Raw genomic sequence first — 23,644 nt, forward strand, 5'->3', positions numbered from 1 at the left:
ATAGTTTCAATATTTTGAGCTGCTCACTAATTTCTGAATTTATAAACTTTAATTTTGATTATATAACTTATTCAAATTCCTTGTGTTGTATGCAAGCAGTAGTTCATTGTTGCCCACTGTGAAAGGCATGTGTTGATATCAAGAATTCTTAGAATAAAACTTGTTGACAGAGAAAATGTTAAATGTATTCCAACAGAAATTATGGGACAAAGGCAATTTGGGTCATAGATATGTTCCCACCATACAGGTTTTGCTGAAATTGTGTGTGCACATGATGTGGAAAGACAAGGGCATATATAAATGTGGGAGAAACAGGAGGATGTCAGTTTATTGAGGAAATCACAGAACTGAAAACAAGATTAGAAAGCAAATGCTGTGTTGAGCTCAGAAATAAAGAAACAAAAGTAGTCTTTGAATATGGAAATGAAGTAAACAACAACAGAAATGGTTGGAAACAAAGACACTCGACAGTCAATACTCTTTGATTATATTTTGATCTTGACATCCATGTAGTATGTCTTCAATAATGTCTACCCTTTCAAAATACTTACAATTAACATGTAGAACAGACTTCAAAAGAATTACCTATGATAAAGATGGATCTGAGATTAAGGAAATCACCAACCAATACCTGGCCGAATTTCAGACACATGCATGGGAGAGAGCCAAACCCTGACACTATTAGTTATGTGCTGCTATGCTTCCAGACAAGTTCCTAGCATAATTGTTTTCTGAGATGCTTCACCCAGCAGATGATGGAAATAGATAAAGAGACATGCTGTCAAACAATATGCAGTGCCCAGGGAGTATTATAGAAGAATCAGAAGTAAGGATGGAGGGAGCAAAAGAAGTCAAGGACACCAAAAGAATCTATGGAGTAAACTAACCTAGGCTCATGAGAACACACACACAGAGAACCACCAACCAAACAACATGCCTATGCTGGACTTAGGCTTCCTGCACATAAGTGGCAGTTGTGCAGTTTGTTCTTCATGTGCGTCTCATAACCGTTGGAGCAAGAACAATTGGAACAACCTATGATTGTTCTGTCTGACTTCATATCCCTTTTTCCTAGTTGTGCTGCCTTGTCTGGCCTCAATGGTAGAGAATTCACTTAGACCTGCTACAGCTTGGTGTGACTGCATGGTACAAATGAAGGTGGCTTCCCCTTCTCAGAAGAGAAGGTAATGGAAAGTGAGGGTGGGACTGAGAGGCTGTGACAGGGCTGTAAATATAATTAATTAATTAATTAAAAACAAAATTCCTTGGTGGTTTTTTGGAGAAAGAGTGAAACTAAAGAAGTGTATGAATTACCCAAACTGAAGAATTCCAAAATATTACCAACATGGTGGAACACAGTCTCTGACATGAGGCCAGGTAACTTTCTTAATATATCGAAATGCACTTTTTCCAGAATAGAATTTACCCATGGACACTGTTTAGGGTTTGGGGGATAATTAAGAGGAGTAAGGTCCACAGTTTATGAAGTCTTAATCTTCACAGGATTCAAATATTTTCTCTTCTCTAAGGATTGTAGGCATTGTGCTAATATCTGATCCCACTGTATTTGGTATAATTCATTTCCTCACTCTATTTGATCCTCATTCATTAGTGCTGTTTCATTTTGCTCAACAAGAATTCAAATCTGATCTCAGGTATCTAAAGAGCTGGACAATTCTCAGGGAGTTCAGCCTTTTCTTAGCCAATAGCTTCTCCAGGGCATCTGGTCATGGCTACAAAAGTATTCACCACTCCTGAAGGATCGATGCACCATCTCCAAGACAATGCCAAGAACACTCTATAACTGTAAATGGGAGAAGTGAGGTCTGAGGACACAGACTGACAGTGTGAAGCCATAAATGTAACTGTGATTCCCCACAGGACCACCAGGGGGTGAACAGCATGCACAGAGCATATGATCAACCTAGAATTATAAACACATAAATAAGCACTCTCTTCAGGTCTCTAGGCTGGCTTTCAACTTAGTTTCACAGAAACTCTCTCTAAATGTTTGTTCTGGGGGAAATTGACATGCAAACAACAGGTATGACAGTATAAGTGCCTTAGCCTTCATCACTAAAATCACCTGAGGAAGTTCATGGAGACGTCAAGTTCTTATTTTCTCAGACACAAAGCATAGCCTTGGTGACCTTCCTGGTTAGAGTAACACTTATATTTGAGAGAAAATTAAAAGGAATGTGAGGCCCAGATGACAGGACCATCAACCATGTGATCTCAAATTTCCCCTACTCTCCCTGAGGACTGTGCACATCAGATTCAAATCTGATGCTCTCTTCATTTGGCTTACTCAGTTTTTCCCTCCAATAGATTCATCTCAGTTCACCATGAGAATTTGTATAAACTTTCAGTAAAGTCTCTGTATATGTGGATACATACATTTCAAGCATCGCTTACTGTCTTCTACAGGACCTGAAGATGGAATCGCCCCACCAAGAAGGGATTGGTCATATGCATCTGAGAACATGCTAACCTTCATGGGAAGTGAGGTCTGCTTACCAAGAAAATTTCTCAAACAAAAATTGCAGTTTTACCCTATCCATCATGGATAACATTTGGCCAGTGGGGTGTGACCTTAACAAAGACAGAGCCAGCTGATTTCTTCAACAGTCACAAAATGTATGCCTTAGTGACATTTTTACTGACATGATAAAACAGTACATCCAAGGCAACTAATAAAGAAAGCATTTGATTGGAGTTATGGCTTCTGAGATTCAGTCAAAGATAGCAAACCAAAGCCATGGTGGTTGGGTAGTAGCTGAGGATTCATAGCTTGATTCATGAGCAGGAAGTAGAAGTACACTGAAAATTGCATGAGATACCTAAGCCTTCCCACATAGACAGACCTTCTCAAACAAACCCATAGCTTATAATGGTTCCCAAACAGCACCAACATCAGAGGACCAATTATTCAAACATATGAGGCAATAAAGAGATATTCTGGTTCAAACCACCACAGCCCAAAGCCCTGAAGGGACTGTAAGTTTGGCACTTAATAATGTACAAGCAACATGGAGGTTGGAAAAAAAGTATCAGTTCTGTTCAGGGACATCAGGATATGAAAGAATCTGTGAGCTGAGTCCCAAGAATTTTGTTGAACCAAGACCTTGTCATAAGTAGTTTTGTATCAGCTGTAATGTCCCAGAGTGTGCACTAAAGAAAGGTCAACAAGAATCTCATTATGAAAGTAGGGAGGCGCTATTTATTTATTTATTTATTTACTTTTAAACATTTTATTAATTTATTCATATTACATCTCAATTGTTAGCACATCCCTTGTATCCTCCAATTCCTTCCTCCCTCCTCCTTTCCCTTTAATCCCCTCCTCTATGTCTGTGACTGAGGGGGATTTCCTCCCCCTGTATATGCTCATAGGGTATCAAGTCTCTTCCTGGTAGCCTGCTATCCTTCTTCTGAGTGCCACAAGGCCTCCCCATCCAGGGGAAGTGGTCAAATATGGGGCACCAGAGTTCATGTGAAAATCAGTCCCACTCTCCACTCAATGGTGAAGAATATCCTGTCCATTGGCTAGACCTGGGCAGGAGTTCAAAGTTTACTGCATGTAATGTCTTTGGCTGGTGCCATAGTATGATCAGGACCCCTGGGCCCAGATCTGTCAATCATAATGTTCTTCTAGAGTCAAACACAGGGGATTTTGATCTGAATGTCACTTTGCCTACCTTTATCCACTGACACTTCAATAAATCCCATTGCCAAGGACCTATACCCTACTGAGATGGTCCATGACAATTCAGTAGTTATATTCAGGTATTATTTTGAAGTAAAATGAATGAGAAGACACAGTAGACAACAACAAAGTACTTACATAGTATCATTTTCTTTTTAGCATCAGAAATAGGCAAATATTGTATTTTATATAAAAATGTTATTATTATGTATTTAATCTATGAATAGTGTGTGGGAAGAAGAGACCAGATAATTAACAGGCTGACTGTTATAGACATATCATTTTTGTGTAATTCAAATACTTAAGATATATACTGATTGAACAATTTTGAAATGTAAAACCCAACTGTATACTCTGTACTGAATAATGGAGACTAGTGCTTTTCCACTGTCACCTCCACTTCCCACCACAGCCTCCAGCAGTCAGAACAACACTCTCTATCCCAGGATTTCCTCATCTTCATGCTCCATGGACTCAAGTCAGGCAGCATTTGTCTTCCTATATCTGGAATTTCTCACTTAGGGTATCTTACCCAGGTCCATTCAATCCACTCATGGAATAGCATTTTCTGCATCTCAAGGGCACATGAGTATTTTGATAAAATGCCATTTTATTTGTCTATTCCTTCTTCAGCACTGTGATAAAAAACCATTTGTATTACATCTTTGATCATTTTACACATGTATATATGTGATTTGATCATTTTCAACAGTAATACCACTTACTAACTCCTAGATCCCCACAGTTCACAAACACCTCACAAGTTCATAATGACATACATTACTTATCTCAACTTCTTTTAATATTCCAGCAATGGTTGCATCTGGTTATAAAGACATCTCATTAACACATGTCTCAGAGTTACAGTTAGTTCACTAGTTGAAGGTGATGCTAACTGTTGTTTGTTTAGTGTGCACACCAGCATTACCATTTTAGTCTGCATTCAACCTACAAATAGTCCTTATCTTTGCATTGTCATCAGCCCTTGTCATCTTCTGCTTAACATAAGATTCTGAGATCAGTAATACACATTCTTTTGTGTGTTTGCTTTACATTCCAGTAATAATTTTAAACTTGTAATTAAAAAATATCTTTGAACATACATAAGCATATGTGTCTCTGCTTGTCTATTATTTTGTTTTCTTTCCTGTGACTGAGTTGGTTTACCTGTTTATTTGTATGTAGGCTTATAATCATATCTATCCTATAAGTATTTTCAAATATACATTGAAGTACTTATACATATAATCATGCATACACAACACTAAAAAACTAAAGAGAACTATGTATATATATATGAATAGATGTGTATGCATGTGTATAATCATCTTTATAAAATAGAAATTACAGAAAAGCAGGTCAGAAGTTTCAGAGGGAGAAATTGCTGTTATGAGTGAGAATTGCAAGGAAAGATAAACTATTATTTAAATTTAATACTAATGATTTTTTAAATGTTCATATTTTATATAAAAAGCATAGTATACACTGTACATATTTCCCTCATAACATCTATGTATCCTTCTCTTGTACCTACCATTCACATTTGGATATTATTTGACAAGACAGTTTCATTTGAATTTCATTATTTAACTGATCATTGTTTCTTACTACGTAATATCTAAGAATCACTAATTACAGATTAATACAATCTGTTATCTGAAAAGGTCTTTATTTTTTTAATATAATCAGGACCAATTACATCCATTCTCCCAATAGTGGTGTGAGTTCCTTATTCGTTAGAGATGAAAAATTCTGCTGTGTTGTAAGTATACCATGTTTTTCATAATCATTTGTCCACAGATATGAAGTTTATTTATATATTTTGATACTTGTAGATAGTTCTGCATAAGTAACTGTTTCATTGCACATATTTTGTTTCAAGTTCACTTGTGGTCTTTTGAGTAATATTTTATTAAGCAAATTGAAAGAAAACCAAACATTAATTTTATGTATGTGAAAGATTACCACTTCTCATAACTTAGGACTCTTTGAAATTTCCAATTACCATTATCCTCATCACAACCACCACCAATCAATTTTGTTACCAAGAATAGTAGATGTCTCAGGTTGGGATTCTATTTTAAATTGAAAGATAAGGCCTGAATGTTATATTCACAAGGTCTGCACAGGTCTCAGGGAAGGTTATTCCCTGATAAGATTAGGATTTGGATCTCAGCATCCTGCTGTCTGACCCAGGTGTCCTCTCCAGCTATGGGATGTCCTTATCTAAGAAGTACCATGTTCATGAATATGCAAATCTTGTGAGTCTGTCCTGGTAAATATAGGAATATGCACACCCGACAACAACATATGATCACTCTTCCTCTCCATAGTAACTGAGTACACAGGGCCTCACCATGAGGTGGAGCTGGTTCATTCTCTTCCTAGTGGCAGCAGCTGCAGGTAAGAGGCTACAAAGTTCCAGACTTGAGTAAGGGTCATACACTTCGATGGCAATGACAGCCACTCTGCCTTTCTCTCCACAGGTGTCCACTCCCAGGTCCAGCTGCAGCAGTCTGGAGCTGAGGTGGGGAAACCTGGAGCCTCAGTGAAGTTGTCCTGCAAGGCTTTTGGCTACACCTTCATCTATAGATTTATACACTGGGTGAAGCAGAGGACTGGACAGGGCCTGGAATGGATTGGAAGGATTGATCCTGAAGATGATGAAACAAAATATGCTCAAAAGTTCCAGGGCAAGGCCACACTGACTGCAGACACATCCTCCAGCACAGCCTACATGGAGCTCAGCAGCCTGACATCTGAGGACTCTGCGGTCTATTACTGTGCAACACACAGTGTTGTAACCACATCCTGAGTGTGTCAGAAACCCTGAAGGAGCAGGAAGCTTCCCTGGGACTGAGAGGACAAAGACCATTAGGCTGAATGTTTACTTAGAAATAGCAATCCTGAGTAGCCCTGTGTCTGGCATTTCAGTCTTATAGCATCCCCTTTCTTAAAGGACAACAGGGAATATGATGATGCTGATTCAGGAAACATCAGCCTTGTGTTTCTACAGTATAACCAGCATTTAATTTTGGTTTATAAATGACATAAATTTGCAAATACCAATTTTGTACATCATAAGTTATCATCTTGTGTTTAATTCCTGAATGCAGCACAGTAACCAAAAACCAGACAATTAGCATGATGCATATCATAATATATGTTGACTAAACAATTTCAAAACATAGATCTCAACTGTATATTCTATACTGGAAACAGTGACTATTCCTTTTGCACTGTCACCTCCTCTATGCAACACCGCCTCCAGCAGTCAGAACAACACTCTATATACCAGGGTTTCCTCCTCATGCTCCATGGACTCAGGTCTGGCAGCATTTCTCATCAAGTACCTGATAATCTCACTAAATGTAACTTACCCAGGTCCCTCCAATTCCACTCACAGAACAGCATTTTATTCATCTCAAGGTCACATAAGAGTATTTTGATAAATTATTATTTTCTTTATCCATTCCTCCTTCATTTCCTTAAGCGCTTTTACTACATCTTTGATCATTTTATACTTGTATACAGGTGGTTTTATTATATTTAACAAGTACACATATCACTAACTCCTAGATTTCCACAGCCCACAAATGCCTTCCAACTTCATAATAACATATAGTGATGCTGACTCATAATGCTTTTAAGTATGCCATACCTTGCCAGTTCTTACCAGTGAGTACCTCTATTGGAATGATTGTTTTTTTTAATAAAACAAAACCGACAATATTGAGGGCTGGAGAGATAACTCAGTGGTTAAGAGCACTGGTTTCTCATCTGTAAGTCCTGAGTTCAATTCACAGCAACCACATGGTGGCTCACAAACATCTATAATGAAATCTGATGTCCTGTACTGTCATGCAGTCTTACACTCAAATACAAAAGTAAATAAATCTTTAAACAAAAAGAAATTGTGGAAATATATTTGATTTAAAAACTTTTAAATATAAGAGACTGATAATGTTGCTGCAGTAGTGTGAAAAAACTAAACTATGAATTTGGCCAGTAGAGGGCAAATAAACACATGTTAACAAATAAAACCTCATTTCATAGCCAATTTTATTTGTCCAAAAAGAAGAAAGAAAAAAGAAAAACAAAGCCAGTTTGTTGAAATGGTTCCCCACAATGCTCCTGTGAAATCCTATTTTATACCTGTAACTAAAGGTATAAATACATGTGTCCATAAGTTTTTTTGTGGCAGTAGTAATCAAATTCCTCATTGGTTTAGGATTAGGCATGCATGGTATGCTATGGAGTCCTTAGGGTGTGGAATCATCTGCTTTTTCATCAATCTCAGATATCACTGTGGCCAGAGTGGTGGAATTCCACCCAGGTAAAATAAGCAGCCTGATCCTATGATATTTAGGCCTATGTTTTTGAAAATTGAATTTTCTTTATTACCACTATGAGTTTGACATTGACTGAACCTCTGAAAATGATTTTCATATTTTACAAGTATTTTAGAGGGAGGTTGACTATCCTGAGGATGATAGCAAGTTTTAGTTTGTATTAGTTTTTGGAATGGCCTTTTCACTCTCAATTTGAAACCAATAGGAGGACGCATGGGTATTGCCAGAATATGAGGGTTATGTTACAATATGTTGGTATATTTCATCGAATCATCAGTAGCATGAGAATTATTAGCAATGACAGAATTATTTTAGTAATTAAAACTTTTATTTTTTAAACTGATAGAAGAGACAAGGTGGAAACAACATCTTTATTATATATCTACCTGCATGCAACTTATTATAGATGTTCAACAGAGTTATAAAATGGTAGAGAGAAGGGAACTAGTGAGAGCACTAATGTGAGAAAATTTATCTCAAGTCTTTATAGCTACTTTCTTGCTTTGGCTATTTCCCGTTGGAGGGCTGTCAAGCTGTTGGGCCACTGTGTGGTTGTTTCCTTGTCTTATAATCTGATGATAAAGAATGGCTTTGGGGGTTCCTGCCTTTGGTTATAAGTAGCAATAAACAGGCATTCATCTATTCATAACTGAAGCCACAGACTGAAGTGATGGGTGGTGATAATTACTTTAATAAAAGCTTGTCAGTTAAAGGGTCTCCTTCTAGATACGGCTCACATATTGTATATTATTCCTGTAATAAGATGACTCTCAACACATTCTAGGTAACTTTTTGGGATCCTTACGTGTGGCAATGGGGACCATCCTGTGTATGATTTTGTGATACCTCTTTAATGACTGAATATTTTCATACCAGTAAAGCTTTATGAAGGTATCTTGATGGGTGAACTCCAATGGGGACATTGTGAAAGTTGTGTTTGTTTCTCTTAATTTCTCTCTTAACCTGGTTATCACACAAAAAATATGAGACTCATGTTACTAAGCAAGCTTCACAGCACAAGAATTGAGCAATAATTATTGTATTCTTAACCCTCTAAGCTAATTTGACTTCCTCTGTGCATATTTTCCAGAGAAACTTGTATTTTGTATCATTCAGACTATGTGTCTTCTCTCCTGATGCCTTTGAGGATACCTCCCATGGCCGACTCCCCTATTTCCTCATCTAATGTCCCCTTCTGGAGAACATAGGATATTCAGCCCTATTCTCTTCTCTGCTCAGCAACTGGCTGTATGTTGCTTTATTGGCATCCCACGGGAGAATTTTGGAGCAGTGTTTCTATAACACTGAGAGAGGAGACTCTCAGAACAAGGATTACAACCATATATGAAGGAGGTACAGAAAGCAGCATTTGAATTACACAATAACATTTCGCCTACATGACCTAGCAGGAAAAGGATACAGAAATGGGACTGTATCTGGCCATTCCCATTTCAGAGAGTCCTCTCAGAATTCAGGCAGAATTGTTGCCTAAAAAAAATGGAGCGTTGTGAACAGCAGAACACATCTCAATGGTCCTATGTGTGCTCCATGGGGACCCAGGGCCAGGAGATTGGGAGAAGGTTCTCCCTTATGTTGGCAGGCCTCTAGGAATACACATAGAACTATGGGCCTAAAAATAAAGAGCAAGAAACCAGGCCTGAAGCATAGATAACACTCCTCCATTGCTGCTAGGTGGACAAATTTTTACAACCACTTAGTAAATCAATCTGACAGTTTATCAGTAAATTGGAAATGGATCTATCTAAAGACCCAGCTATACCACTCCTGGGTACATTCCCAAAAGAAGCTCAACCATACTACAAGGACACTTGCTCAACTATGTTCATTGAAGTTTTATTTGTAATAGACAAAAACTGGAAAGAACCTAGATGTCCCTCAACTGAAGAATGGATAAAAAATGTGTAACATTTATAAAATGGAGTATTGCTCAGCCACTGAAAACAATGACATCATGAAATTTCCAGGCAAATTGACAGAAGTAACAAAGATCATCCTGAGTGAGATAATACAGTCCAGTAAGACAAACATGGCGTGTGTTGACTTACAAATGGACGTTAGTCATAAAGGACAGGATAACTATGCTAAAAAGCACATACCCAAAGAAATAAAGTTGCAGGGAGGGCCTACGGAGCTAGGCTTGTATCTCATTGAGAAGGTAAGATAGATTAGGCATTGGGGATGAACAAAGAGGTAGCAAGAACAAGTACTGGGAGAGAAACCTGGATTTGGAGGGCATCTCTGAAAAGAGGTATAAATCCAGGACTATGGAACCCCACAGGTATCTTTGAGGCTGAAGCTAGCTAAGCCCCTTAGCCATAGGGATATGGAGCCTGAATGGGATACCTACTGATTCTAGGCATACTTCCAAAGAAAAGACTGGGACACCAACCCAGAAAGAAAACATTGGGCCTACAAGTGGTCCTGACTACAGAGTGTGCACGGGTAGGGGATGAAACTGAATTTTCAGTAAGGGCTAACTAATGACTGGTAAAGCTTGAGCCCCAGGCCACTGTCTATCATACTGCTGATTATATTCTGCTATACTTGCAGAGAGAAGCCTAGCATAAATGCTATCAGAAGTGTTTAACCCAGAAACTGTTGGAAGATAATATAGCATCCCACAGCCAAACTGGTCTAGAAACAGAAACAGAAAGTAGACAATATGTTAGTACTTTAGTGGCGCCAACAAGGCATAAATCCAGCTGCTCTTTCTGTTGACCTGAGAGAAAAATTTACCTTCAGCTTGCTATTTGAAGGCATCTAGCCTTTGTATCTCCTATCTTTCTAATTAGAACTTTAGTTATTCTCTGTAAAAAACATGTCAGTAAAAATTAATTTGAAGCTTGGATTGTTTTTTTAAATGATTCAGTTTGTCGCTATTGTTTAACCTTCCCCAAGCATTCATGACTATTTTTTTTTTCAGCATTGCTTTGGGACAGCACCATCAAGGGTAATCTGTACTCTTAATTCAAAATATTGGCCTTAACCTATTAATTGATCCTTGGCAAAATAAACAATTCTAGTCCTATTTTCCTGCTCCCTAAGTGTGACCTCATTTCCCCACCATGCAGCCATTGTGATTGACAGACTGGCTCTAGAATGACTGTCCTCAAATCTCTCCAAACTTTTAGAATTATGTGATTCTGTTTGGCCCAGTTATTAAACATATGGTGAGGAGTGTAAACCATAAGACGTTATTGCCTCCTTAACCCTTTTCAAATCTTGTGCATCTATAACTTGCCAATCACATACCTGATAACCTTGTGAATTTTCCTCATTTCCTGTTAGTTCCGATATTAGTACTGAGAAAATCGTTCTAGTTTAAAAAAAGATATTGTCTTCTTACAAAGAAATGTACATCATCTGGCCCTGTTTCTTCTGTGTAAATCTTAGTATTATTATTCTTAGGTGTAAGCCTTACTAATTTCTAAAGTTTGTTTCCAAATTTCATAGTTTTCATTTTACTTTTCTTCTGATACCCTAGTAATTTTCTAAGCCCAATCTACAAATTTTAGTAATTTTTTTCTGATGCCCCTTTCCTTGAAGAAGTATAGAAAAAATGACTATTAAGGTAAAAATAGTAGGCACAATCAATAACATGATGTCTCTCTCTGATTTTTATCATGGCATTATTTAAAAGAGCATTTAACAAACTCCAAAAACTCCACATTATTGTGTGTTTCATCTTTTTGATTTAGAAAATGACCTTCTTTAACCTCAAAATCTCTCCCATCTCTTGGTTAGTATTTAATATTTAATAAATGCTTGCTTTAAATTTGGCCTAAAATAGTAGAGTTAATTTTTTTGTAATTTACATGTGAGAGTTACAGAATTAAAATGTTCTGCTGTCTATGTTTAAATTCATCAGAGTGTATCCTGGGATGAGAGAGAGAGAGAGAGAGAGAGAGAGAGAGAGAGAGAGAGAGAGAGAGAGAGAGAGAGAGATGACAGTATGTGTGTAATGTCTAAACCTAAGTTCTATTTAAGCTGGTGAATGAATGTCCCTGTTTAAGAGGCTTGTTCTCTTTTGTGCATTATCCAGAATTATTAGTGTTCTGCTGTTAAAAATATTTCCTTCATCCTTCTTTAATTGTGAGGACTGATGTCTCATAAGAAGGCATATTAATTCTCTATCAGTTGCACAAACTTCATCTATGTTAACACTCTAACCAAAGGCTTAGGAAATATGGAAGAGGAAAAGCAAAGAACTTAAAAGCCACAAGATAGAAAAGAGTGTTGTGAAAGCTTGACTTTTTATCATGTAAACAATGGACAATTGATTTAATAGGAACTGTGGTTTCTCAGACACAACTTACAAAAAATCTAGCCAGGCAAAATTGCAATGTGGGTAGGAGAAAGGTTCCTGGGGTCCTATCCATGGCTGACAACCTGTTGATTGAGAACTGCTGCTGAGAGAGAGCTATTTTAGTGAGTATGGAATCTTATAGGTAGTCCATGCCCCAGAGGATAGATCTGCACACATGAGCATATCTGTAGATCTAATTCATTCTGGGTTGTTATGTAATTGAAAAAAAAAGGGACATGAACTTGGGAGAAATAAATACGGGCAGTTCTGGGAAGTGACTAAAGAAGGTTGAAGGAGTGTGTATCATTATATAAATATAAATATGTATATGTATTGTAAATGTGTTATATATAATATAAATAATGACATTTTCCAAAATATTATTTAACAAAACTATTTCAAATCTATGATCAGTATACCTGTTTTGAGTTATTTTTATATCCACAAATATATATAATCACACTAATTTATTATATATATAATTTATTCATATTACATCTCAATATTTATCCCATCCCTTGGATCCTCCCATTCCTCCCTCCCTCCCACTTTCCCCCTACTCCCTTCCCCTATGATTGTGACTCATAGGGTATCAAGTCTCTTCTTGGTAGTCTGTTATCCTTCTTCTGACTGCCATCATGCCTCCCCATCCAGGGGACCTGGTCAAATAGGGAGCACCAGAGTTCAAGTGAAAGTCAGACCCCATTCTCCACTCAACTGTGGAGAATGTCTTGTCCATTGGCTCGATCTGGGTATGGGTTCGAAGTTTCCTGCACATATTATTCATGGCTGGTGCTATAGTTTGGGCAGGACCCCTGGGCCCAGATCTGCCCATCATAATGTTCTTGTATGTTTCTAGGCCCATCTGGATCTTTCTATTTCCCCATTTTCCCATGTTTCTCTCACCTAGAGTCCCAATAGAATGTCTTGCCCTCTGTTCCAGTTTCGTGGTAAGTGAAGACTTTCATGGGACATGCCCCTTGGGGCTAGTGTCTAGATATAAGTGAGTATATACCATTTGACCCTTTCTGCTTCTGGGTTAATTCACTCAGTATGATCATTTCTAGTTCAATCCATTTGTCCACAAATTTCAGGAACTCCTTGTTTTTAATAGCTAAGTAGTATTCCATAGTGTAAACATACCACAGTTTCTTTATCCATTCTTCTACTGAGGGACACTTAGGCTGTTTCCATGTTCTGGCTACTATGAATAAGGCTGCTATGAACATGGTTGAGCATATGTCCTTGTTGTGTGCTGGAGCATTTTCTAGGTATATTCCAAGGAATGGAATATCTGTGTCTTGAGGAAGCCCTATTCCCAGTTTTCTGAGATAGCACCAGATAGATTTCCAATGTGGCTGTATTAGTTTGCATTCCCACCAGCAATGAATGAGTGTTCTTCTTTTCCATTTCCTCGCCAGCATGCGGAGTCTCTTGAATTTTTGATCTTAGCTATTCTGATGTTTATAAGATGGAATCACAGAGTTTTTTGATTTGCATTTCCCTGATGACTAAGGACGTTGAGCATTTCTTTAAGTGTTTCTCAGTGATGCAGTATTCCTCTTTTGAGAATTCTCTGTTTAGTTCGGAGCTCCATTTGTCAATTGGGTTATTTGGTTTGGTCGTGTTTAATTTCTTGAGTTCTTTATATATTTTGGATATTAGGCCTTTTCCCTGAAGATCTTTTCCCTGTCTATAGGCTGCTGCTTTGTTCTGTTGACAGTGTTTCCTGATGAACAGAAGCTTCTTAGCCTCATGAGGTAGCATTTATTACTTGTTGACTTTAAGGCCGGGGCTATTGGTGTTCTGTTCAGGAAGTTGTCTCCTGTGCCAATGTTTTCCAGACACTTCTTCACTTTTTTTCCTAACCAATTTAGTGTCTGTGGTTTTATGTTGAGGTCTTTGATCCACTTGGACTTTTGTTTTGTGCCTGGTGACAAATATGGGGCTAATTGCTTTTATTTACATATAGACATCCAGTTAGACCAGCACCATTTTTTGAGCATGCTATCCTTTTCCATTGAATAGGTTTGGCTTCTTTGTCAAAAATCAGGTGACCATATGTGTGTGGATTTATTTCTGGGCCTTCAATTCAATTCCATTGATCAATCAGCCTGTTGCTGTGCCAGTACCATGTTGTTTTAATTGCCTTTGCTTTATAGTACAGCTTGAGATCAGGTATAGAGATTCCTATGGAGGATCTTTTACTGGACAAGATTGTTTTAGCTATTCTGGGTTTTTGGTTTTCCATATGAAGTTGAGAATTGAATTTTCAATGTCTTTAAAAATTGTGTAGGGATTTTGATAGGGATTGCATTGAATCTGTAAATTGCTTTCTTTAAGATGGCCACTTTTACTGTTAATTCTCCTGATCCATGAACAAGGAAGATCATTCCATCTTCTCATGTCATTTTGAATCTCTTTATTCAGAGTTTTGAATTTTTTTCAAACAAGTCCTTCATTTGCTTGGTTAGAGTGAGTCCTAGATTTTTTATATTACTTGCAGCTATTGTGAAGGGTGTAGTTTTCCTAATTTCTTCCTCTGTATGATTGTCATTTGTATATAGGAAAGCTACTGATTTTTTTGAGCTAATTTTGTATCCAGCCAATTTGCTGAAGTACACTTCTAGGAGTACTCTGGTGGAATTTTGTGGGTCACTTATGTGCACTATCATATCATCAGCAAATAGGGATAATTTGACTTTCTTCTTTCCCATTTGGATCTCCTTGATTTCCTTTTATTGCCTTTTGCTCTGTCTAGAACTTCCAGTACTATATTGAAAAGATATGGAGAGAGTGGGCAACCTTGCCTTGTTTCCAATTTTTGAAAAATTTCCTTGAGTATCTCTCCATTTAATTTGATGTTGGCTATTGACTTGCTCTATATAGCCTTTATTATATTGAGGTTTATTCCTTGTATCCCTGATCTCTTCAAAACTTTAAACATGAAAGGATGTTAAATTTTATCAAAGGCTTTCTCTACATCTAAGCAAATGATCATGTGTTTTTCTTTTTTACATTTAGTTGGTTTATATGGTGGATTATATTGATGGGTTTCCATACATTAAACCATGCCTGGAATGAAGCCTACCTGGTTATGTTTAATTATGTCTTTGAAGTGTTTTTCTTTTCATTTTGTGACTATTTTATCAACTATTTTTGGATCGATGTTCATAATAGAATTTGTCCTAAAAATCTCTTTCTTTGTTGGCTCTTTGTGAGACTTAAGTATCAATGTGACTGTGGCCTCATAAAATGAATTTGGTATTGTTCTGTCCATTTCTATATTTGGATTAGCTTGAAGAGTATCGGTATTAGCTCATCCTTTGAAAGTCTGGTAGAATTTTGCACTGAAATCATCTGGCCCTGGTTTTGTTTTGTTTTGTTTTGTTTTTTGTTTTGTTGGTTGACTATCAATGGTTTCTTCTATTTCTATAGAGGAAATGGAACTGCTTTGCTTGTTTATCTGTTCTTTACTCAATTTTGGCAAGTGGAATTGATCAGGAAAATTGTCCACTTCCTTAGATTTTCTTTTTTTTTTCCAATTTGCCACTGGTGAGTTTATTACATGATTATTAATTTCAAATAAAAAATAAAAACTAAGGTTTTGGCAGGGAGGCTGGAGGCAGACCTGAGGGAACTACTCCCTGTCTGCAGTCTCCCTGGCTAGGGCAGGTCCACTAACTGAGCTTGACTCTACCGAGCTCTTCAATACTTGTATCTGTAGCCTGGGCGTCTCTGCTGTTCTCAATCGAGCTCTGGGTTCCCGGCAATGGGGCCTTGGTGAGGGCCCCATATACACCCATAGCCTGGGCTATGGTGACATCGCTGGGGTTGGAGGGCTGTAGGATTGTGTTGGAATCCTTGGCAAGCTTGGAGAAAGCACTGACATACTGCTCGGCTACCGTCAGCGAGGCCACTGCATCTTGGTTATGTTGAGTCAGAGCCCCAGCCAGGATTCGAATTGCTTCAGCTTTAGCCTTGGCCTTGGCCAGAACTGCACTCGCATCTCCAGAGGCCTGGTTTATTTGTTCAGCATTTTCTGCCTCGGAGGCTAGAATCTGGGCCTGTTTCTTCCCCACTGCCACATTGATACCGGACTCCCGCGTCCCCTCAGACTCCGGCACTGTGGCCCGCTTCCGCCGCTCCACCTCTACCTGCATCTGCATCGACTCCTTCACTCGGGGCGGTACGTGGATATCCTTGATCTCATAGCGCAGGCAACGGATGCCCCAGCAGTCTGCGGCCTGGTTGATGGCGTCCACGATGTTGGCGTTCAGAGTCTCCCATTCCCGAAAAACTTTGTCCAGCGAGAGTTTGCCGAGCTCTGATCTCATAGTTGTCTGAGCTAACTGGGTGACAGCATACTCTGGGTCTTCCACACCGTAACTTGCCTTGTAAGGATCCATAATACGCAGGTAGAGGACTCCATCTATTTGCAGGGTTACGTTTTCAAGAGTTACAGCTCAGGCACGTTGATGACAATTTCCTTGAGGCTCTGAACATATCGGATTCGGTCTAGCACAGGGATGAGGACGTTCAAGCCCGGTTCCAGGATCCGGTGGAATCGGCCCATTCGCGCTACCACCCAGGCCTCCTGCTGAGGTACGAACAGTACCACAGTGTTTCAGGCAGTCCAGAGGAGGCGCGGCGCGGAACGTGGCCAGAGACCTGCGTGGAGCCCCTCAGCAAAAGGGATCCGGTGCCCCGTGCTGTGCGCCAGCATTTCCCACAGCCTCAGCGACCTCCGGAACCCCCTTAGATGTTCAAATTAAGTTGCACTGGCATATACCCCCTCTGTGAGGCATTTTCCTGTTGGTAATTATAGTAAGCGGATCCCACACATTGTGAGTGGTCCCATCTCCAGGCAGGTAGATCTGTCCTATATAAGAAAACCATCTGAGTAAGCCATAAATCAGTTTTTATTTAGGGCCTATGCTTCAGTCCTTGCCTTCACATTCCTGTCTGGAGTTTCTGCCTTGGTTTCTTTAGAAAGAATATGATCTAAAATATGAAACAAATATTTTTCACTGAGTTTCCCTTGGCCATGATGGTTATTACAATAATTGAACCAAGTTGGAGCAATAACCAGATATAACAGGGGCTTTGAATGCTTCCTGTGTAGACGGTAAGAATAAAGAAAGGCAATTCAGACACTGAGAAGAAGTTCCCTGTGCTAGCTTGTCTTTTGTGAAATTGACACAATCTAGAGTCATCTGAGAGGAATGAATCTCAAATGAGAAAGTGTGTTCATAGGATCTGCCTATAGGCAACATTTGGGTGCCCTTTATTGATTAATAATTGATATGAGGCGGCAGCATATCCCATTGTGAATAGATCTACCTATCATAGATTGTTCTGGGAACAATAAAAAAACAGAATGAACAGCCCTGGGGAATAAACCAATAGGCAGCACTCCTGCATGGCTTCTGCTTAAGTTCCTCCCTCATGTTTCTGCGCTGCTTCCATCATTGATGAAGTACGACCTGAAAGTAATAAGCTGAAGAAAATTTTCCTCACCCTAAATTGATTTGTTATGCTACTATTTTATAGCAATCAAAATCTAAGTGTGTCCCTGCCTCCCTTTTCATATCTTTACCTTGTAATAAGGCTTCAGTTGTGCAGAGTGAGGCCTGATGTTTCTGTATTCCATTCTCTTAATCAAAGTCTTTCTCTTTTGGGTTCTTGCTGTATTTGACATAATTGTCCAACCAAGTAGGAAGTGGTTTAACTTGGACTTGAAGTACAAACATTTTCAAGGAGCGACTTGCTTAGACTAAGCTTAAGTACAGTGCAGATGGCCTTTCATCACAGGAATGTTCAGGAAAAGATGGCAGTGTTCAATCAAGAGGCAGTTCCTCTCCTGTAGATTATGAGTTCATCTAATTATCAGTATCCTTGTAACTTAATCTGAATGTTTCCTTTGCCCTGATTCCATTGTTTGTTTTACTGGAAGTCTTGTAAAGGAAAAGAATGATGAGAGTTGCAGAAATATGATGTTTAATGTTCCCATTTTCTCAATGATCTTGAACTGAATTGTGAATGTTTGTTCTGTAATTTTTGATGGCTTGATCTTGTTATTTATGTTGTTTAGTTCCAGAAAAGTGTGAAAAGTTAGTTCCCTCTCAAATTGCTTCCTCTAGAGTTTACTAAATTGATACAATATTATCAGTGCATCTCATTTTTAAGATACGAGATTGAAAGACCAATGCAATCCATGTACAGTTTTCACTAAACATATTTTCATCCCAGTAGAACACATATCTAAGGACCTATTACTGGAAGAAAAGGTCAGAATACATCAAATGTTGTATGAAATGGCCTCCATCAGTATCTATGAAGTGAAGGCCACTCTCCTTTTCATCAACACGTTTTGTGGGGTAGAGAATTCATGGGAGGCCTCATAGAGCAAGCTCAAAGTCTGTGTCCATGATGTGGTTGAGCACTATTCAGGAACCAGTCTCTACAGTTACATATGAGAAGCAGAGATCCAGACAGGAGTAGCCCTGGTGCAGGAGGAAGGTAGGTCAACAGGTGGTGCTCACAGTACACACAGGCAGAGACTTTAAGAACAGGTGCACACAGATGCATCAAGTATGTTTACAGACTCCATCAAGATTTCCTCCTCTCACGGAACTAGATATAGTCCAGTTAGCCAAATGAACCCTCAAGAGACCATCCCTAATGAGTTGTAATATTTTCCCTGAAAGAACCAAAGCAGATGTAACTATAGATCTCCAACAATATATTTTAAGCCTAAGTCACTCTCTGGGGAATGTCACAGAAATAGAAATGCTACAATCCACAAGATAATTTTGTCATCCCAAAGTTGCACTCATAGTGTAATAAATTCCTCAGTTGAAAAATTATGAAGCAACAATATTTCTCTTAAGGAAATTTTGACAGCCTTTTTATGGTGTGTATTTGCTTACTTTGAGAACAATAAATAATGAATTTCTCATGTTGTTGACACAAATATACCCCTCAAAAGGCATTTTAACATATATATTTATATGTTTAATACATATAAATGTAATACATAGGTGTGTATACATAAGTGTATATTCATTGACATTCTAAGTGATTTTATCATTAATAAAATACATTTATAAATTTATTTTTAATTAACTCTAAGGGTTTAGTACTCTTCAAAACTGGGCTATTACCTCAAACAAACTGATACTTACATGCATTTAGCTTCACAAACTATAAACATTTTCCTCTTTTCTTAAAGATGGTAAGGTAGGTAGAATGTACTATGGACCAAAGAAAGAAAGAATGAAAAAAAGAAAGAAAGAAAGAAAGAAAGAAAAAAGAAAGAAAGAAAGAAAGAAAAAGAATCAAGAATTCTTATATTTTATTACAAAGATATTACTACTGTCATTGCAACAAACTCCCTCATTTCATATCTTCACCTTTACTTGTAAATGCTTTCCTTAATGATTTCACTTAAAGCAAGACAGGCAAATAAAGTTTTGGCACCACGTGAGGTAAAAAAAACACCCTTAATTCTGCAGCTCTAGCACAGGAGCCAACCCTTGAATTTTCACATACTTCCTGCATAAACATCTCTAGAGTTATCTTTTGTATTATATTTGTGGGGAAACAGCAACATGAGTGCTAGGATTGCCTCGGTCTTGCAGTAACAAGGATTATCCCAATTTCTGATTCTCCTGAATTACCTCCTCAGTTCTGGGATCATAGGAATGCACCATCACAAAGAGAATTTATAGCTTTTAGGAACAACAACCCTTGTTTTATGCATTCTGGGAAATCAATCTGCCTAATGAGCTATGTGACAGGCAGCTTTTACTATTTTATGTCTATCTTATAAATGAGACAAACAAAATGTTTGGTCTCCCTTGTGATTGGCTTTTTTTATATTATAATAAAATATGATTACATCACATGCTTGTCCCTTTCTTCCCTGCAACTACTCTTAGTAGACACATGCTCTCTTTTAAATTGTTTCCATTTTCCCCTTCAGTTCAATTTATGTTGCAAACAGAAATTTCCTTCATGAGTGATGATAACTACAACTATCTGTGAGTAGTGGCTATAAGGATAAATATTTAGTGTATAGGTAGATTTTATGCCATTTAAAAAAGTGACAGTTATGTTCTTCACCTAGATCTATGACTTAAGGACCCTGAGTCATTGGCTAGGTTTACAGTATCAGAATTTATTTCCTTTGTGCTAAGAAGATTTTAAATCAAAATAATCATTCCATATCATCTCCTAATGTAAGTATTCTTAATTTTGGTTCCAGTATCTTTAAAAGTAATTTGTTTTACATGACTTTGTGATTTTATTGTTGGTCCAATCTTCTACTAAAGATTTACTTTGAATAATTTTAGTTTTACAGCAGTATAAGTGAAACATCTCCTCATACAAAAGCTCCAAGTTTTCCCTCATGTCCCAGTCTCAGTAAATGAAACTGAGGCATGTAGTGTATATTAGGGTCAGCGACACCGTCTTTAATATACTCCTGGCTCTTTTGGAAGTCACCAGCTCTCTGCCACATTCTGTCTCTTAGCCAAGACTTGTCACAAGAATCTTTATAAATTGTGGCCAGTTGTCTTCTTCTACCTTGCACTCTTGGGTATCTCTCAAAATCTAATATCTTTATTTGAATGAGCTTCTTTTACCTGGTTGTACAGGGAAGGTTCATCTCTAAAGTGTCAAGTGGGTCTTTTGTGTGAGAAAGAAAAGAATGAGATGTTTCTAAAAGCACAAAACTGTGTGGCTCTGTGGGGCAGAATAATATGGTACAGAGAGAAATAGGACTACTAGGAATCTTAGGGAAAACATAGAAGAGTTGGTTTGCGCCTGCATGATCGTTAGGCGAGGTCCTTCCTGGATGACTAAAGTGGTAAACAGAGGATTTCAATGTGTTTTTATAATTAATCAAAAAACAATCTCACATAGTTTTTATGTAATTAAGTTATTTTATTTTTGAAGGATCCATCATCAGGATGTATAGATCAAGTATTATACTGCTGAACTATGTTCTAAGCCACATTTTGTTCATTCAATTGAATGTAGGTATTCAGGATACACTGAACTATACACAATGTGCTTTAAATTATATGCCAGTTATGTATTTTGTCATTATATCCTATGAATGTGTGTGATAATTTCTCCTAAGATAGCAGAACAGTTTACCTGTAAAAAGTATAATAAAGTAAGGATTTATTTTATTAATTATAGTAAAATATAATTTAATATAAATAGTAAAATTCTATTACTATTATAATTAAAAATCACACTGAGTAATGATTCTTTTTCCTTACTTCTTCCCTTTTTCCCATCTCTTTTTTTTGAGACACGTGTTTATGTATCCAAAGGAAAACTCATACATGATTCTCCTGCTTCCATGTCTTCATTATCCACAGAGTGCTGGGGGTGAACGCAGGGCTTAGGCATGAAAAAGGGATGGTTTCTACTAATTGAGCTAAGCACTCAGGCCAAGCGATACTTTAATTTTGAAAGTGCCACCTTGACCCTATTTTGTCACAGACACCCACACTATTTCTTTTGTCCTATAATGTCCTATAATGGACACATTGCTCAGCTCATGATATAGCAGCAAGATATGCAAATAAAATCCCACTCTGCTCATAAAAACCAAGCCCGATGTTACAGCTCTAATGAAGGCAGATACCTCAAGACTCACATTTATTGGTCAACTTGAACAGGGAACATCCAACATGGAGTTGAGACTGAGCTGGATTTTCCTTTTTGTTCTTTTAAATGGTAACTTATTAGAAGGGATTCTAAGTGTGTGAGTGGATGTTAGTGATAGCGACAGTGGATATTTGTGACATTTGACTGAGAGAATTCTCTGTGTTTGCAGGAATCCAGGGTGAAGTGCAGCTGGTGGAGTCAGGGGGAGGCTTAGTGAAGCCTAGAAGTTCCCTAAAGCTCTCCTGTGCCACATCAGGATTTACTTTCAGTGACTACTGGATGGACTGGGTTCGCCAGGCTCCAGGAAATGGGCCGGAGTGGGTTGGTAGAATTAAACACAAACCGAATAATTATGAAACATACTATGCAGAGTCTGTAAAAGGAAGATTCATCATCTCAAGAGATGATTCCAAAAGTACTCTCTACCTGCAAATGAACAGCTTAAAAACTGAAGACACCGCCATTTATTACTGTACAGGGCACAGTGACAGGCTTTCAGTGTAAACCCAGACACAAACCTCCTTGTAGTAGCACTCAGGACCAGCAGGGGGCACAGAGCTCACATGGAAAAGAGGGGCAGTGCAGAATCAGTTGCAGAAATAACTGAGAGTTGTTTCTGGGGTCATGAAATCTAATGATTTCATACTAAATTCTCTGTACTTGTAGTCTGTTACCTATGATATAAGAGAGTGCTCATGTTGACACACACACACACACACACACACACACACACACACACACACACACTTAGATAATACTATATATATATAATATGTATAATATATATATTTATATATATATATATATATATATTCAGTCTAAATGAACTTAATGCTAAAATATGTATTCAAACATAGAAAAGAAGCTGCTGACATCACAAGGATCACATTCTTAGAATGAACCACAGGACTGGTGAACCATTTCCATCATGAGATTCAGGGCAAAGCTGCAGTGGTATTTGTTTTAGAAGAGGTAGGTGAGGACATACTCTGATATCTGTACACTCTAACAGCATTGATATATTTCTGCTTTTCCTAAGAACTATGTAAAGGATGTATAGATGTGCCCAATTGTATTTTCATCTAATTCAGCAACATAATATATAACATTCTTCATCATATATGATACTGGATTTTGTTCATCTAGAAAAAAACTGTTACTTTTCTTGTAAAAACAGACAATGGGCCCCTTAGCTTAAGCTCAGCTGAGGCCCAGGCTCCAGTGGGTACTTGGGGAAGATTGTCTTTGAAAAATGCTCAGTCCCAATTATCCTGATTATTTCTTCTACCTCTTGTCATAGCCTCTTATAAATGGCAAAATTGTTGTACTAGTTTGCATTCCCACCAGCAATGAAGGAGTGTTCCTCTCTCCCCACATCCTTGCGATCATGTGGTGTCGCTTGAATTTTTGATCTTAGCCATTCTGTTGGGTGTAAGATGGAATCTCAGAGTTGTTTTGATTTGCATTTCCCTGATGATTAAGGAGGTTGAGCATTTCATTAAGTGTTTCTCAGCCATTTGATATTCCTCTGTTGAGATTTCTCTGTTTAGTTCTAAGCCCCATTTCTCAATT

General features: G+C 38.0%; 1 pseudogene and 1 gene segment (V, D, J or C); one reads left to right on the plus strand and one right to left on the minus strand.

The window, feature by feature from the left end:
* The window catches only part of LOC311603265 (Ig heavy chain V region 3-like), a 122,407-nt gene that overhangs the window by 21,686 nt on the left and 77,077 nt on the right, over window positions 1-23,644 (plus strand).
* LOC311602893 (stomatin-like protein 2, mitochondrial) lies at window positions 15,912-17,132 on the minus strand (annotated as a pseudogene). The gene has a single exon. The product of its transcript is annotated as a stomatin-like protein 2, mitochondrial (transcript).

Source organism: Acomys minous, assembly GCF_964271855.1.
Source record: "Acomys minous genome assembly, chromosome: 8".
NCBI lineage: Eukaryota > Metazoa > Chordata > Mammalia > Rodentia > Muridae > Acomys > Acomys minous.